Source organism: Vulpes vulpes, chromosome 6 (genome assembly GCF_048418805.1).
Source record: "Vulpes vulpes isolate BD-2025 chromosome 6, VulVul3, whole genome shotgun sequence".
Taxonomy (NCBI): domain Eukaryota; kingdom Metazoa; phylum Chordata; class Mammalia; order Carnivora; family Canidae; genus Vulpes; species Vulpes vulpes.
The window spans coordinates 131,979,297-131,997,137 of record NC_132785.1 but is presented as its reverse complement, the minus strand read 5'-3'; the positions used below and the strand labels follow the sequence as shown (position 1 = coordinate 131,997,137).

Genomic DNA, 17,841 nt, shown 5'->3' with positions numbered 1-17,841 from the left:
ATAGATGGCTTTTAAGATGCTGAAGAATGTTCCCTCTATCCTACACACTGAAGAATTTTGATCAGAAATGGATGCTGTATTTGTCAAATGATTTCTCTACATCCATTGAGAGGATCCTGTGGTACTTGTTTTTTCTCTTGTTGATATCATCTATCACACTGATTGCTTTATGAGTGTTGAACCAGCCTTGCATCCCGGAGATAAAATCCTAATGAAAGAGGGATGGATGTATACTCTAATCATTACAGAACACTTGTGAAAGACAGGAAGGAAGAGAGAAGTAGATAGATAATATTTATTCTCATAGCTTAGAAGAAAAAATATTGAAACATTATGCTACCAAAAGCAAATTACACATTCAAAGCCATCTGTATAAAAATATCACCAGCATTTTTCATAGAGCTAGAGCAAATAATCTGAAAAATTTTAGGGAACCAAAAATACCTCAAATAGTGAAAGCAATCCTGAAAAAGTAAATCAAAGCTGGAGACATCCGGATTCTGGCTGGCAAGGTAAATTACAAGGTTGTGATCATCAGGACAGTATGGCACTGGCACAAATACAGGCATATAGAAAAATAGAAAAGATTGAGAACCCAGAAATTGAAAATGAAATCTGTGGTCAAAAAGTCTTGCCAATGATTTTCCAGTGTTTTATCATGGCCTGCAAGGGCTCACATGCTTGGGTCTTCACACTACTCCTCCACATCCTCACTGAATATTCTTTTCATTCTTTGCAGGTGACAAGCCCTTGCACTTGCCTCTCTCTCTGCCTAGAGTGCTATTCCTAGTTCTTTTCAGGCCTGGTTCTTTATTTCCCCCATATCTCTCCTCCAATGTCCTGGCTTCAACAAAACCTTCTGTAACCACCTAATCAAACATGTTCCATCCTTTATTCCTCACATCTTGTTTATTTCCTTCAAGGCATCGAATCTGTAATTATCTTAGTTACCTCCTTATTTTCCTTTTCTCTACATTAGTTTTCATTGCTGCTGTAACAACTTATCACAAACTTAAGAGGCTTAAAATAACACGCACTTGTTATTTTACAGTTTTTGAGGTCAAGAAGCCCAAGATGGATCTCACTAGGCTAAAATCAAGGTGTTGTAGAGCAGTTCTAGGAAAGCTTATTTTCCTGCTTCCTCCAGTTTCTAGAGGCTGAATGCAATCCTTGACATGTGACCCCCTTCTGTCTTCAAAACCAGCAGTGGCCAGTTGAGACTTTTCTCATATCACATTAGTCTGACATTGACCCTTCTGTCTCCTGCTTGTACTTTTAAGGACTCTTATACTGGGCCTAACTAGAGAACACAAAATAATCTCCCTACTTTAAGGTTACCTGGTTATCATCCTTAATTTCTTCTGCTACTTTAATTTCCCTTTGCCATGTAATATAACATATTCACAGGTTATGGGGATTAGTATACAGGACATCCTTGGGAAGACATTATTCTACCGACCACACTTCTTCACTAAAACGTAAGCTCCATGAGGGCAAGGACATTGTCTTGTTCAGTCCAGTAGCCTAAGTTCCAAATATCAAAGACACTTAAGGTATTTATTGAGTTAATGAAAAAATTAAAACAGTATTGCTTTGTTGATGCTCTTGACTTTTTCTGACTCTTGTCCTAAACTTTGTGCTCCTATATAATTTTTTACATCTCCCAGCAATAGTACCATATTCCCATCTTGTATTCATTATGTTCACATGCTTATCATTAAGACCTTGGTCAAGGGTGAAGTGTCGTGATAATATGTCCATAAAGGATTAAGTGCTGTGAAAGATGTGTTGAATCAATAAATTTTAAAGTAAAAGGGAAAGTAATAGTTTCCAAAAGATTTATGTTAATGATTTTGTAATTATTTTCATGATTCCTAATAAAGTATGGAATATTCTTAAAAAAAAGTCTTGCCAAATCAGGAAAGAATATCCAATGGGGAAAAAAGGAGGTCTCTTCAACAAATGGTGTTGGGAATACTGGAGACCCACAGCAGAAGAATGAAAGGGGGCACCTTTCTTTCATCATTCACAACAATGGACTGAAAGTTGATGAAAGATCTAAATGTGAGTCAGGAAACCATCAGAATCCTCAGGAGAACACAGGCAGCACCTTTTCTACCTCAGCTGCAACCACTTCTAGACGTGTCTCCAGAGGCAAGGGAAAGAAAAGGAAAATGAACTATGGGGACTTCATCAAGGAAAGAGCATTTTCACGGCAAAGGAATCACTCAGTGTAATTAAAAGGCAACATACAGAATGAGAGAAGATTTTTGGAAATATCTTATCAGACTAAAGGCTCAAATCAAATCTACACTGAATTATCAAATGCAACAGCCACCAGTATCTCCAATCAGAATTGGGCAGAAGTTGTGAACAGACTTCCTGTCCTGTCCTGATTTCCCACGTCACGCCATATATTAGTGAGCTCATCCACATGAAAACGAAATTCATTTGCTCTCCTAGATCTGCTATATTCAAACAAAATATTTGAACGAATAATTGGACAGAGAAGAGGGAAAACATCTATGCCATTGAAGAGTACCATAGAAATTAGGCAATAATAAAATAAAATATATTAAAATCAGTCAACAGGAAGAAAAACAATGTGTTTGCATATACAAAGTAAACGAGGAAAATCCTTGGAAAAAAACACTTAGAAGTAAGTAAAGTATGTTCTCATTCATTTGGGGAATATAAATAATAGTGAAAGGAAATATAAAGGAAGGGAGAAGAAATGTTGAGAAATATCAGGAAGGGAGACAGAACATAAAGACTCCTAACTCGGGGAAACGAACTAGGGGTGGTGGAAGGGGGGAGGAGGGCGGGTGTTGGAAGGGAATGGGTGACGGGCACTGAGGTGGACACTTGACGGGATGAGCACTGGGTGTTTTTCTGTATGTTGGTAAATTGAACACCAATAAAAATTAATTAAAAAAAAAAGAAGTAAGTAAAGAGCTCAGGGAAAATACAGGTTATCAAATAAACATAGACAATAAAGTTAATTTCTACACAGTAACAACAAATTTTCTGTAAAAAATTTACAAAACAATCCACTTTACACTGGTATCAAAAATAAATATTTATGATTAAACTTCATTATGGAGAGAAAATTTTGTTTAAAAATACCTATATTAATGAAAGACTTTCAAAAGGCACGGAGAAATGTAAAGATAAATACGTTGATGGATTAGAACATCAAAAATCCACCGTCCCACCTAAAGAAAGTGATCTGGGATGGTGAAGTAATGCTTGTATATAACTTGTAAAGAAATGAGTCTAAGTATGGGGTTGACTCTATAGTGAGAGGACATGCAAATAGGGCCCTCACTCCACTGATCCTGCAGCTGGGAGAGCAGCCCAGGCCCCAGGATCTCCAGGTGACACCATTCAGATACCAGGACAGAACACAGACATACCACCATGGAGTCTCAGCTGGGTTTTCCTTGTTGCTATTTTAAAAGGTAACTCATGGAGATCAATGGATCTTGAGGCTGTGAGTGGAGGTGAGTGAGAAACAGGGGATGTGGAACAGGTTCCTGACCAGGATGTCTTGTGTCTGCAGAAGTCCATGGTGAGGTGCAGCTGGTGGAGACTTGGGGAATCCTGGTGAAGCCTGGGGGTCCCTGAGACTCTCCTGTGTGACCTCTGGATTCAAATGCAGTAGCTACTACATGTATTGGATCCACCAAGCTCCAGGGAAGGGGCTGCAGGGCATTGCACGGATTAGCAGTGATGGAAGTAGCACAAGCTACGCCGACCCTATGAAGGGCCGATTCACATCTCCAGAGAAAACGCCAAGAACACTCTGTATCTGCAGATGAACAGCCTGAGAGCCAAGGACACGACTCTATTCCTGTGCGAGGAACACTGTGAGGTGACCACACTGTGAGCCCAGACACAAGCCTCCTTGTAGAAGTGGATCGGGCCCACCAGGGGTGCGTACCCCTCACCACTTCTGTCTTGAAGGCCCAGGAGCAGGTGCAGATGGAGGTTCTGGGCAGGTTTCCTGTCAGGGTCTGGGCTTCCTCTCCAAGGAGCAGTTTCCATCAGGGAGTCTCTATGAACACTTGGTTATGTGTTTACCTCTTCAGTCTCTTTCTTAGAGACTTAGTAATTCAAGTTAGCACTTGCACTTGTACTTAACTGTTCCTGACCTGAAATATTAACCAATACAAATAACTCCATTCACACCATCTGAACCTTTTCATGATTCCTAGTGCCTCTTCCTGTGGATCACAGGACCCCAAGCTAACATGCCCTCTGAACATCATGGGATAGAGGAATCTTCAATCAACACAGTAGAAAGAGACATTCTATAAAAATGTTAATAACATCCAGAGAGTGAGAAAGATTCCCAGCATGAAATGGTAGGGAGGTGGACTCAGAGGTCAGTCACACACACACACAATCACAAGAGTATAAGCTTTTATCACCTTCCACTTCATGTCTGATGAGAGCTAGGCCAGCCTCTCATCACGTAATCCCAGGAATTTGCCAGGGAAAGACACTGGCTCAGGGAGTGTGCTGTGAGTCATTGGTGGGAACAGGATCCTGCTCCATGGCATTTTGGGAGGAACTGGGGCCTTAAGGGAGCACTTAGGTCAGGAGGTGCAGCCTCATGATTGCATCAGAGCCTTTATACACAAGGACTGGGAATGCTCCCTGCACCCTGAACCCATGTGAGGTGACGGGCAAAGGATGGGCAAGGATGTGGGTGCTCTCCAGACAGCGCATCTACCAGCACCTGGACCTCAGTCTTTCCAGACTCCAGACTGTGGGAATGAGTGTCTGTTTTTTAATCACCCAGTCCATGTAGGATGTTCCAGCAGGGGGCACAGGCTAATCTCAATTTTTTTTTCTTTGATTAAATTGAATTTACCACATTTACCATGCACTCAGTGCTCATCATATCATACACTCCCCTTAACTCCCATCTCTGTTATCCCATACTCCACCACCTCCATTCTAGTGACCCTCAGTTTATTTTTTCCCAGTTAAGTGTCTCTCAAAGTTTGTCTTCCTCTGTAGTGTTAAACCACTAAGGTTCAATCCTTCAATTATGGTCTTTTCCAATATTTCTTATATTTCACATATGAGTGAGGCCATATCATTGCATTTTGGTGATTGATTTATTTCTCTCAATATAGTGCCTCCAGTTACATCCATGTTTAAGGAAATGTTATTTTATGACATCCATCACATCTGATGGTTGTGCAATATTCCATTGTATATATAGACCACACCTTCTCTATGCACTCATCTGCCAGTGGACACCGAGGCGTCTTCTACATCTTCTTCATCACTCCTCTGTAGAAGGGCATCATGACTCCTCCCAGAGTTTTGCTATTGGGGCCTTTGCTGCTGTGAACTTTGGGCTGCAAGTGTCCGTTCACTTCATTAAAATGAACATTCTGAGAGGCAGACTGATTCCCACCAGGGCATGATATGAATATGGACCTTGAAGGACACACACACATACACTTTCTCAGACACACACACCACACACACACAAGTGTATAAAAACTTTATCATCTTCCACCTGAGGGTATTATTTATTTCCCTTAACCTTTCCTCATGGTCTTTTAATAGTTTTTCTCTTTTCTCCTCAGCTTTCTTCCTTAAAATCAACTTATGTTCTATGTTGCTCATTCTTTCTTCCACCACACTAACCCTCATTGTTAGGAACTCCAGTTCGGATTGCATCTCATCTAATTGATTTTTAATTTCAGCTTGATCTAAATTCTGCAGTCATGAAGTCTCTTGAATCTTTTATGCTTTTTTTCTAGAGTCAAAAGTAGCCTTATAAGCAAAAGATGAATGGATAAAGATGTGGTTTATGGATACAAAGGAATATTACTCAGGAATTAGAAACGACAAATACCCACTATTTACTTTGACATGGAGGGACCTGGAGGGTATTGTGTTGAGTGAAATAAGTCAATCAGAGAAGGACAAACATTATATGGTCTCATTCATTTGGGGAATATTAAAAATAGTGAAAGGGAATAAAGGGAAAGGAGAAAAAATAAATGAAAATATCAGTGAGGGTGACAAAACATGACAGACACCTAACTCTGGGAAATGAACAAGGGGTAGTGTAAGGGGAGGTGGGCGGAGGGTGAGGGTGACTGGGTGATGAGCCCCGAGGGGTGCATTTGGCTGGATGAGCACTGGGTGTTGGGCTATATGTTGGCAAATTGAACTCCAATAAAAAATAGTAAAAAGTAAAATAAAACAAAGACTGTAATAAAGGATGAAGAAGAATACTATATAAGAAACATGGCTTATCCAACAGAAGATCTATCTTTTGTAAAGTTTCTTACTGCTAACGTTGGAGAAGACAAGTACACAAACCAATTAACCCTAATTTTAACGACACTCATGGCTACTATTATTATGTTAACAGTGGGGCCTTCAATGTCCCCCTAACATCAGTGAGAATCATCTAAGCAGAAGCTCAACAAGGAAAAAGGGGTTTGAGAGACATACGGGATCAGACGTTTGTAACAAATGGAGCATTTTGTATAAAGCAGAATACACGTTCTCAATTGTACATGGAAATACTGCAGAATTGATCATATACAGGTCATAAGTCTTGTGTCAAGTGGTACAGAATGGTTGAATTCACTCCATGCATATTTTTAGACCCATATGCTATGAAATCAGAAGTCAAACTCAGTAGAACAAGGAAGGGCCCTAAGCGACAAATATAAACCACATCACACCAGTGAGAATGGTGAAAATCAACAAGACAGGAAACAAAAAATGTTGGAGAGGATGTGGAGAAAGGAGAACCTTCTTGCACTGTTGGTGGGAATGTGAACAGGTGTGGCCACTCTGAAAAACCGAGTTCAGTTTCCTCAAAGAGTTAAAAATAGATGTGCCATAAGACCCAGCAATCACATTGCTGGGGATTTGCCCCAAAGATACAGATGCAGTGAAACACCGGGCCACATGCACCCCAATGTTTATAGCAGCAATTTCTACAATAGCCAAACTGTGGAAGGGGCCTCAGTGTCCATCAACTGATGAATGGATAAAGAAGATGTGGTCTATGTATACAATGGAATATTCCTCAGCCATCAGCGAGCAGGAGTACTCACCTTTTGCTTCAACGTAAATGGAACTGGAGGGTATTATGCTGAGTGAAGTAGGTCAATAACAGAGGACAAACATTATATGGATTCATTCATTTGGGTAATATAAAACATGTGTAAAGGATTATAGAGGAAATCAGGGAAAATAAGTGGGAAAGATTACAGAGGGTGACAAAACACGAGAGACTCCTAACTCTAGGATATGACAAAGAAGTAGTGGGAGGGGAAGTAGGAGGGTGTATGGAGTGACTGGTTGATGGGTGTTGAGGGGGATACTTGACGGGATGAGCCCTGGGTGCTATGCTATATGTTGGAAATGAACCTTTAATAAAACATGTGTAACAAATAAGTAATTGTAGATAAAATAATATCTTATTGAAGAAGATATGGCTCAATGAAGAAATTAAAGAAGAACTTAAGCAAAAATTTAATCAATGAAAATTAAATCTCAACATGGTAAGGCTTTGGGACATGTCAAAAGCAATCCACAGAGGGAACTGAGCAGTACAGGTCTTCCTCAAAAACAGGAAAAATCTAAGACAAGCAAGATAAACTAACACCTAAAGGAGCTGGAGAAAGAGGTCAAAGAAAGCCTAAAGCTAACAGAAGTAATGAAGATTAGAGTAGAACACAAGTATATAGGAATTACAAAGAGAAGATAAACAGACCTCAGAGATAATATTATGAAAATGCTAGTAAGTAAAAGAAAACACTAGACATATTTGACAATTGAAAAGTGAAAGTACCCAAACTAATAAAATCATGAATGAATGAGAAGAGATTACAACGAACACCCAAGAATTACAAGCAAGTGTTAGAAGAAATTATAAGCACTTATAAGCGAACATTCTGGGTGATCTGGAGAAATGGATGCAATCCTAGGAACATAAAGACAACCAAAACAGAAACAGCAACGAAGGGACAAGCTGCACAAAACAATTACCTAGATACAAAAATCAATCATAATTAATAGTCCCCAAAAGCATGATTCCATGGACAGATGGTTCCCCAGGGAAATTCCACAAGAGCAATCAAAATCTATTCTTCTAAAACTATTCCAAATAAGAGTAATTAAAGAAAACTTCCAGACTTGTTCTCTGATGTCAGCATTACCTTGACCCCAAAACCAAACATCCCAGTAAGAAGGAGAATTACAGGGCAGCCCCAGTGGCTCAGCGGTTTATCACTGCCTGCAGCTCAGGGCGTGATCCTGGGGACCCGGCATCGAGTCCCACGTCGGGCTCCCTGCATGGAGCCCGCTTCTCCCTCTGCCTGTGTCTCTGCATCTCTCTCCTCTGCGTGTATTCTCATGAATAAATAAATAAAATCTTTAAAAAAAAGAAGAATTACAGAAAAATACTATTGTGTATCTGGATGCAAACTTCTCACCAAGATACTAACTATCAGATTCCAACAGTATATTAATAGGATTATTCACGACACTGCACAAATGAGTTTAATTCCTGGGCTGCAAGGGTGGTTCAGTATGTGACAACCGATCATTATGATAATCCCATAATGAAAGAAAGGATAAGAGCCATTTTATCCTCTCAACTGGTACCCAAAAATAATTTGACAACAGACATTATGCTTTCTTCATAAAAACCTTTTCCCAGAGAGGCCCGGGTGTCTCAGTGGTGTGGCGCTACCTGGCCCAAGGCATGGTCCTGGAGACTTGGGATCGAGTCTGCATCTGGATCTCTGCATAGGACCTGCTTCCCCCCCTGCACCCGTCTCATGAGTAAATAAATAAAATTTATTTAAAAAATACCTGTTCCTGTGTTGGAATAGGGGGATACACCCAAATTCAAAAAAGCCATCTACAGAAGATACAAAAAGAATGTGATATTCAACATGGAAAAACTGAGAGCTTCTCTCAAGATCAGGAATATGACAGGAATGTGCACTGTCACCACTGTTATTCAACATAGTGCCAGAAGTCCGAGCCTGAACAATTAGAAAGGAAGTTAAAGTCATCCAAATTAGCAATGAAAAATCAAACTTTCACTCTTCAGAGACGACAAGATATTTTAAGGACCAACCCCAAAGACTATTGAAAAATTGCCAGACCTGATACAGGAATTCAGCAAAACCTGAGCATACAAAATCAATACAAGGAAGTCAGTTGCATTCCTATATCCTACAAATGAAAAAGAAGAAAGAGAAAACAGGGACAATGAATCCCATTTATAATTGCATCAAAATATCAGATAATGAGGAATAATCCTAACCAAAGACAAAAAGGATGTGTAGTCTAAAATTTCTAAACTACGTATGAAAGACATTAAAAAGACACAAATATACAAAAAACATTCTATTCTCATGGATTCAAAGAATAAATAATGTCTATGCTACCAATAGCAATCTACACATTCAACACAAACCCTATCAAAACACCACCAACATTTTTCTAGGAAATGGAGCAAAGGATCCTAAAATTTGTAAGCAAACAAAGGATTCTGACTCGGCAAAAGAATGTGAAAAAACAGCAGAAGGCATCACAATTGCAGATTTCAAAGTTGTGGTCATCAAGATAGTATAATAGTGGTAGTAAGACACGCACATGATCAATAGAATAGAACAGAGAACCCAAAAATGGACACACAGCTCTGTGGTCAACTTATCCTTGTCAAAGTACAAAACTTTATTGACTGGAAAAAGGACAATCTCAAAAAATGGTGTTGGTAATATTGGACAGCTCAAGTAGAAGAATGAACCTGACCACATTCTTACACTCCACATAAACATAAACTCAGAGTAGATGAAAGAACTAAATGTGAGGCAGGAAACTATCAAAATCAAGGAGATTTTGTGACTTTGCCCACAACAGGTTCTTGGGACTCAAATCTCCAAGAAAAGGAAAACAAAAGCAAAATTGAACTCTGTGGACTACACCAAGGGAGGAGCTGTCGTACAGCTATGGAAATACTCAACATAATTAAAAGGCAACCTAACGAAGGGGAGAAGTTAGGGATGCCTGTGGATCTTGAGTGTCTGTCTTTGGCTCAGGGAATGAGCCCAGGGCCCTGGGATTGAGACCAGCATCAGGCTCCCTGTGGGGAATCCACTTCTCCCTCTGCCTTTGTCTCTGCATCTCTGTCCCTCATGAATAAATAAATAAAATCTTCCAAAAAACGAATGGGAGGGATCCCTGGGTGGCGCAGTGGTTTGGCGCTTGCCTTTGGCCCGGGGCGCGATCCTGGAGACCCGGGATCGAATCCCACATCAGGCTCCCGGTGCATGGAGCCTGCTTCTCCCTCTGCCTATGTCTCTGCCTCTCTCTCTCTCTCTCTGTGACTATCATAAATAAATAAAAATTTAAAAAAAATTAAAAAAAAAAGGAATGGGAGAAGATATTTGCAAGTCTACCTTTAGATTAAGGGTTTCCAAATTCGACAAATTATCAAAATAAACCACAAAGTGAAATCTACAATCAGAAATGAGCAGAAGACATGAAGACACACCCTTTCCTGGTATGAGTTGCTGACTCTCACCTTATATTAGGTAGGTCCTCCACATGCAAAATGAAATCTATCGTCTCCTCCAGGTCAGCCTTATATCAACTGCATGATTAGACCAGACAATGAATCCGAAAAACTAGAGGAAAATATTTCTGTCCCAGATTGGAGGATCTAAAAGAAAACCTGGCAAGAAAACGACATAAAAGAAATGAAAATTTAACTGGAAAGAAAGTAATTTGTTTGCCTATGACAATGTCTTAATAGAGTCAATGAGTAAAAACCCCACATCAAAATGGGAAGAGGAGATCGCTGGGTGGCTCAGGGGGATGGTGCCTGCCTTAGGCCTATGGTGTGATCCTGGAGATCCGGGATTGAGTCCCAGGTCGGGCTCCCTGCATGGAGCCTGCTACTCCTCTGCCTATATCTCTGCCTCTCTTTTTCTGTGTCTCTCATGAGTAAATAAATAAAATCTTTTTAAAAAGTGGAAGAAATAATGAATGATCTGAGGAAAAAATCAGGATATATAAAAAGCAATAAAAAAGATATGTTTCTACAAACTAATAACAAATTACCTATACAAAATTAACAAAATAATCCGCTATGCACTAGCACCAAAAATAAATATTTAGGATTAAAATTTACTAAAGAGATAAAATATTCTATGGAAAATGACCTACATTGATGACAGCCTTTTGAAACTGCACCCTGAAATGCAAAGATAACTCTGCTTACACATTAGAACTTCATATAGTCATAGTGCCATCTACACAAATTGCTAGAGAATTGTGGTGCAACACTTGTGTTGACTTTTAAAGACTCGAATGTAAGCCTGAGCTGGTTATATAGTCAGAGGACATGCAAATAGGGCCTCCTTTCCACTGATTATACCAGCCCAGCCCTGACGCTGCAGCTGGGAAAAGAGCCCCAGCCCCAGAATCCCCAGGTTACCCCATTCAGTGATCAAGACAGAAGACAGACACCTTACCATGGAGTCTGTGTTCGGCTGGGTTTTCCTTGTCGCTTTTTTAAAAGGTAATTCATGGAGAACCAGAGACCCTGAGTCTGTGAGTGGACATGAGTGAGAGAAACAGGGGATGTGGGACCATTTCCTGACCAGGATGTCTTGTGTCTGCAGGTGTCCAGAGTGAGGTGCAGCTGGAGGAATCTGGGGGAGACCTGGTGAAGCCTGGGGGGACCCTGAGACTCTCCTGTGTGTCCTCTGGATTCACCTTCAGTAGCAACGACATGGACTGTGTCTGCCAGGCTCCAGGGAAGAGGCTGCAGTGGCTCACACAAATTAGCAATGATGGAAGGAACACAAGCTATGCAGACGCTGTGAAGGGCCGATTCACCATCTCCAGGGACAACGCCAAGAACATGCTGTATCTGCAGATGAACAGCCTGAGAGCTGAGGACATGACCGTGTATTACTGTGCAAGGGACACAGTGCGGCGACCTCAGTGTGAGCCCAGACACAAACCTCCCTGTAGAAGGGGATCTAGACCACCAGGGGGTGCACACTACTCAACACTTCTGTCTTGAAGGCCCAGGAACAGGTGCAGATGGAGATTGTGGGCAGGTTTCCCATCAGGGTTTGGGCTTCCTCTCCAAGGAGTACTTTCCCCCCGGGAGTCTCTACTGGGCATAGGATTCTGTCCTTACGTATTCAGTCTCTAACTTACAATATTTTTTTGTCATAGAAAGAAATATGCCAACGTCCAAAAATGACAGTGTCTCACTCTTTGCTTAATCCTTAAGCTGTTTCTGATTTGGAAACTTTTTTGGTTTTAGTCAACAACTATTCTTACATGAGTAAGGACAGAACTGCTTAAGTGTTCTTCCTACTGTCCCGAAATACCAGTTAATTATCCATATCTCCATGTAGTGTAACTTCTCCTTTACAACTTCACAGCTGTATACATGGTACATGAAATAACCACTCAGCTCAGTGTGCAAAGATTTTATTTTCTTTTATTTTGTACATTTGTTTTATGAGTTTTATTAGCCAACATATAGCATAACACTCAGTGCTCATCCTGTCAAGTGCCCACCTCAGTGCCCGTCACCCAGTGACCCCCACCCTCCACCCACCTCCCTTACACTACCCCATGTTCATTTCCCAGAGTTAGGAGTCTCATGTTCTGTCTCCTAACATGACATTTCCCACTCATTTCTCCCGTTTCTACTTTATTCCCTTCTCTATTTTTTATATTCCCTAAATGAATGAGGCCGTATAATGTTTATCCTCCTCTAATTGACTTATTTCACTCAGCATAATACCTTCCAGTTCTATCCACATTGAAGTAAAGGGTGGGTATTTGTCGGTTCCAATGTGCAAGGATTTTAGAAACAACATAAAGTACATGCTGGTCATGACACTACATAGGGCTCAAAAATCAAAAGGAGACAAGAAGGATTGCAGGTTTGACCTCAGTCTTCAACCGCACTGACAGAATCAATATTAACATCAACCTGGGAAAGCAATGGACACCAAGAAGTACCTTGTGAGGATGTGTAGTCTGAGGAGCCCCACAAGACACACACACACAGACAGGAGAGTGCAAACCTTTTCAACATCATCCGGTCTATTGAGAGCAGGGCAGACCTCTCAGCAAGTCATAAGTGCTTGGATTTGGGAAGGACACTGGCTCAGCGTGTGTTTTGTGGGTCAGTGGTGGAGATGAGGTCCTGCTCCAGGAGGGGCTTGTGTGGAGTCAGTGTCCAACCTGCTTCAATGGAGGAAATTCAAAGTCTCCTGCTGGATATCCCATGGGCGAGGCAGGAGGAGAAGATGGAGTACTGGTGATCACAGGAGTTAGAAGATGACACTCAAAGATAGAGTGAGATGACAGATTCCACTAAACTATTATGAAAAATGAGAGAACTAAAGTGGAGGAGGACCTTCCACCAGCAGGGAATAACTGATGGATCCTTCATGTGTGGATATCAGCTCATTGTATGTGACCTCTACCATCCCCATGTTGGAACCTAGTGCCCTTGTGATGGGAGAAGGAGTTGGCCCTTAGAGGAGCACTTAGGTCAGGAGATGCAGCCTCATCATGGAATCAGGGCCCTTATACACCAGGACTGGGAAAGCTCCCTGCCCTCTGCCCCATGGGAGGTGACAGGAAAGGACGGGCTAGGATGTGGGTGCTCTTCAGACACTGCATCTGCCTGCACCTGAACCTCAGACCTACCAGACTCCAGAGTTTTGAGAATGAGTGTTTGTTGTTTAATCCACCCAGTCTGATGCAGTGACATCACGCAGACACAGTAAAACAGGCACTCACCTCTTATTTGTTCCTTACAACCTGGTCTCAGTAGAACTGCCAGGTCAGGAAAAAACAGAGTAGGAGACCCACACCTAGACTTACTGTCATCAGCCATTGTCCATGCCCCTGTGCTTAGTAGTTGTGCATCACGTTGATGCCACACGTTCTTCCTACAACCCTGGGGATCTGGAGAACCATTAGTATCCTAGGATTCTTCCCTCTTTACCACCGGAGTACCTTTAAGCCAGCACATCCCCATGGAAGCAGACATCTAAAGTTCAGATTATCCTGTCTGCTGCTCATAATACTATAGAGAATATTCTCGATCAGCCTCGCTCCTGTTATCATCACCACAGCTATATCTCCCGATGACAACGTCCACACCTCCTACATCCAAAAGGTGGTCAATTTTCTATGAGTTTTTGCAGTTTCTCTGCAGTTTTTGTTCTCTCAGGCCTCTGAGTGATATCATGGGTGATCAGAATGATTCGATAACTGTCATGTTCCAGGAAGGAGACAAGCTCACTGACCCTGATCCAGCATCTTAAGTCCTCCCTCCCAATGCTGTTATAGCAAACACCGTGTGGAGAATTCTCTCTGCTTTATATGCTGAAGATCAAATGGGAATTCTGGAATTTTATGTCAAAATCACCTAAATTTATTTCCTTCCTAACTCTTATCTCAGTCCTGTGGATTCATTTGTATTTGAGTATATGTTGTACAATTATTATATTATTTTTCAGTAAGTAATGGTGACATATGTGGTCCATGCACATAATCTCACTAATGAGTGACATAGAGAGGAAAGCACCTCTCAACATGTGACACGGGCTTTGTCAGGATATCGGGCATCCTCCACAAGGACAAGAATTGTGGGAATATTATTATCACAACCCTGTCTTGATGCCATTGAGGTAGATGCACTTTGGATGGAGTGGGAAGCTGGCAGTCTCCCTGATGTACAGGATCCCCTCGGGGACAGAAACTGCTAGATCTGGAGACAGAATAGTAGTCCTGTCTCATTTGGCAGGGTCAAAAGGACTAACCTGAGAAACGCAAAATTGAGGTGGATCAGAGCAGCAAATTGGAATTGAGTTCCTTAAACTTGGCATTTTCTCTAAGTCTCTGTCTTCCTTTGTTTGTACAAAAGCCAGTTATAGTTCCTGCTCCAGAATAACAGCTCTATGATAAAGAGTTCACATAGGATGCTGGGTCTGGGTTCAGAGAGTCTCTGTGGTGTGTGCTGCATGCACTGTGCTCTCCTCTTTTGGCTGCTATTTCCTTCAAGCCAGGTATCTACACAAGCTCTCCTTGCCTGCGGTGGGCAGTGTGTGGTCCCTGGCCAAGATGTGGTGTGTTTTAGTGGGCTGAGCTCTACTCTGCTTGCTAAATGAGCCCTGATATCACCTTCACTAGAATTGAGGCCCTGCTGAATTCTCTGGTTAGGAGATATGGGTGGGCAAGGGTGCAGCCATTCTGGGAAACCATATGGTGTGACATCAAATAAGTAATATTAGACCAACCCTATGATCCAGCAAATGCACTACTGGGCATTTACTCTAAGAATACAAAAGTACTAGGATGCCTGGGTGGCTCAGCAGTTGAGCGTATGCCTTCAGCTCAGGTCATGTTACCAATCTGGGGATTGACTCTCATATCAGGCTCCTGGGAGGAGCCTGCTTCTCACTGTCACTGTCTCTTTTCGTCTATCATGAATAAATAAATAAAATAATTAAAACAAAAAGTATTCTGGGACATCTGGGTGGCTCAGTGGTTGAGCGTCTGCCTTTGGCTCATGGCATAATCCCAGAGTCCAGGGATCGATTCCCATATCGGGCTTCCTGCATTTAGTCTGCTTCTCCCTCTGCTTTTGTCTCTTCCTCTGTGTGTGTGTGTGTCTTTCTCTTGTATAAATAAATAAAATCCTCAAAAAATAAAATAAAAAAGAATACAAAAATATAAATTCAAAGGGAAACACGCACCTGGATTTTTACAGCAGCATTATGTACATTAGCCAAACTATCGAAACTATTCATACATGGAATGAAATCTAATCCATTTGGAGCTATATGGATGGAGGAAGCAAGTATAATTAGTGAGTCCGTCAAAGAAAGACAATCGTTGTATGATATCAGTCATATATTGAATCTAAGAAAGTAAAAGCATATGGGCAAAGGAGAATAAAGTCGATACATAGACCAAGTAATAGCCCCTTCATTACAGAGTACAAGCTGATGTTTATCACATGGGAGGTAATTGGGGTATGGGTGACCTGTCAGATGAGGACTAGGGAGTGTATTATTGTGTAGGGCACATTGAGAGAACTCACATTCTGGAAGTGTCAGAAAACCTGGTGAGAGGAGAGCTGTGGGGGAGAGCTGAGGAGGTGACAGGGACAGGGTTTCTCCTGACTTCTTCACACCAATGAGTCAGGGGGTTGGGACAAAGATAATGCTCTGTGTGCACACCAATCTCTCTAGGACGGTTTGAAGCAACAGCAACACTGAAGGAATGATACAGGGTAAACACTTTGCATCAAGAAAAAATGTATTACATTTTTTGGGGGGATATTTTCAATCTCTATATGGACAGAAAGAGAGAATGTCCATTGAGGCATCATCTGGGAAGAATTGGGAGGTGTCAGCCTTCAGAGTCTGGATGGTAGATTTGTCATGAACGATCTTGGAATATCTCCTTCTTTTTTGAAATGTGAAAACGTGCTTGTGGTAAAGAAATGATGAGAATCCCATGGTTCACCACGTTTACTTCCAGGCTCCATAATGTGCTGCACTGTGTACATGTCTGACTATATATGGTCACACAGTGATGTCTTGATATGCCTCTCCAAATATTTATAAAGAGGCAAATCTGATTCCAGAAGATTGGCCTTCCTTTTCATAATTATATGGTCACTCTTATTGGATTTGTGTTTCCATATGATTATGGGTATTTTCTATTTAAAAAAACAACAACTAGTATTTTGATTAATTTAAGTAACACTAAAATTATTAGAATGGAAAACAGAAATAGTGACTAAATAAATACAAATAAGGAGATTTAAATAAGTATATTGAAAGGACAAATGAAATTTAAAACTCATAGGTAGTCTAGGAAAATATGTGAGCCTGAAATAATACATTTAGATTTCAAAGTGAAGAAACTGCTGACAGTAAAGAAAACCAAAAGTCTATGAAAAATTGGGCAGCAGGGGTGGTTTAGGGATTTAGTGCCACCTTTGGCCCAGGCTGTGATCTTCGAGTATGGGGATCGAGTTCCACATCAGGCTCCCTGCATAGAGCCTGCTTTTCCCTCTGCCTATGTCTCTGCCTCTCTCTCTCTCTCTCTCTCTCTGTGTGTGTGTGTGATTCTCATGAATAAATAAATAAAATCTTTAAAAACCCCATGAACACATTAAAGAAGGAGCTATGGAGACACTCAACATAATTAAAAGGAAACCTAATGAATGGGAAAAGTTATGGATGCCTGTGTAGCTTGAACATCTGTCTTTGGCTCAGAGCATAATCTCAGGGCTCTGGGATTGAGACCAGCATCTGACTACTTGTGCGGAGCACACTTCGCCTTCTGCCTATGGCTCTGCATCTCTGTCTCATGAATAGATAAATAAAATCGTCAAAAAAAAGAATGGGAGAAGATATTTGCAAATCTACCTTCAGATTAAGGCTGGTTTCCAACATCAACAAATAAATCATCAAGGTAAACAAACACAAGGGGAAAAGTTAAGTCAGAAATGGGCAGAAGACATGAAGAGACACCCTGTCCTGAGATGAGTTGCTGACTCTCAGTTTGTATGAGGTAGGTCATCCACATGCAAAATGAAATTTATTGTGTCCTCTAGGTCTGCCTTATATCAACTGCATGATTAGACCAGACAATGGACCAAAAGACAAGAGGGAAATATTTTCTGCCCCAGACTGGGAGGACCTACCAGAAAACCTGGGAAGAAAACTACATAAAAAAAGAAAAATTGGTAAACTGGAAAGAAAGTAATTT

General features: G+C 41.2%; 1 gene segment (V, D, J or C); it reads left to right on the top strand.

Annotated features, from left to right (window-relative positions):
• Nucleotides 1–17,841, top strand: part of LOC112930265 (immunoglobulin alpha-2 heavy chain-like) — a 1,136,867-nt gene that overhangs the window by 45,697 nt on the left and 1,073,329 nt on the right.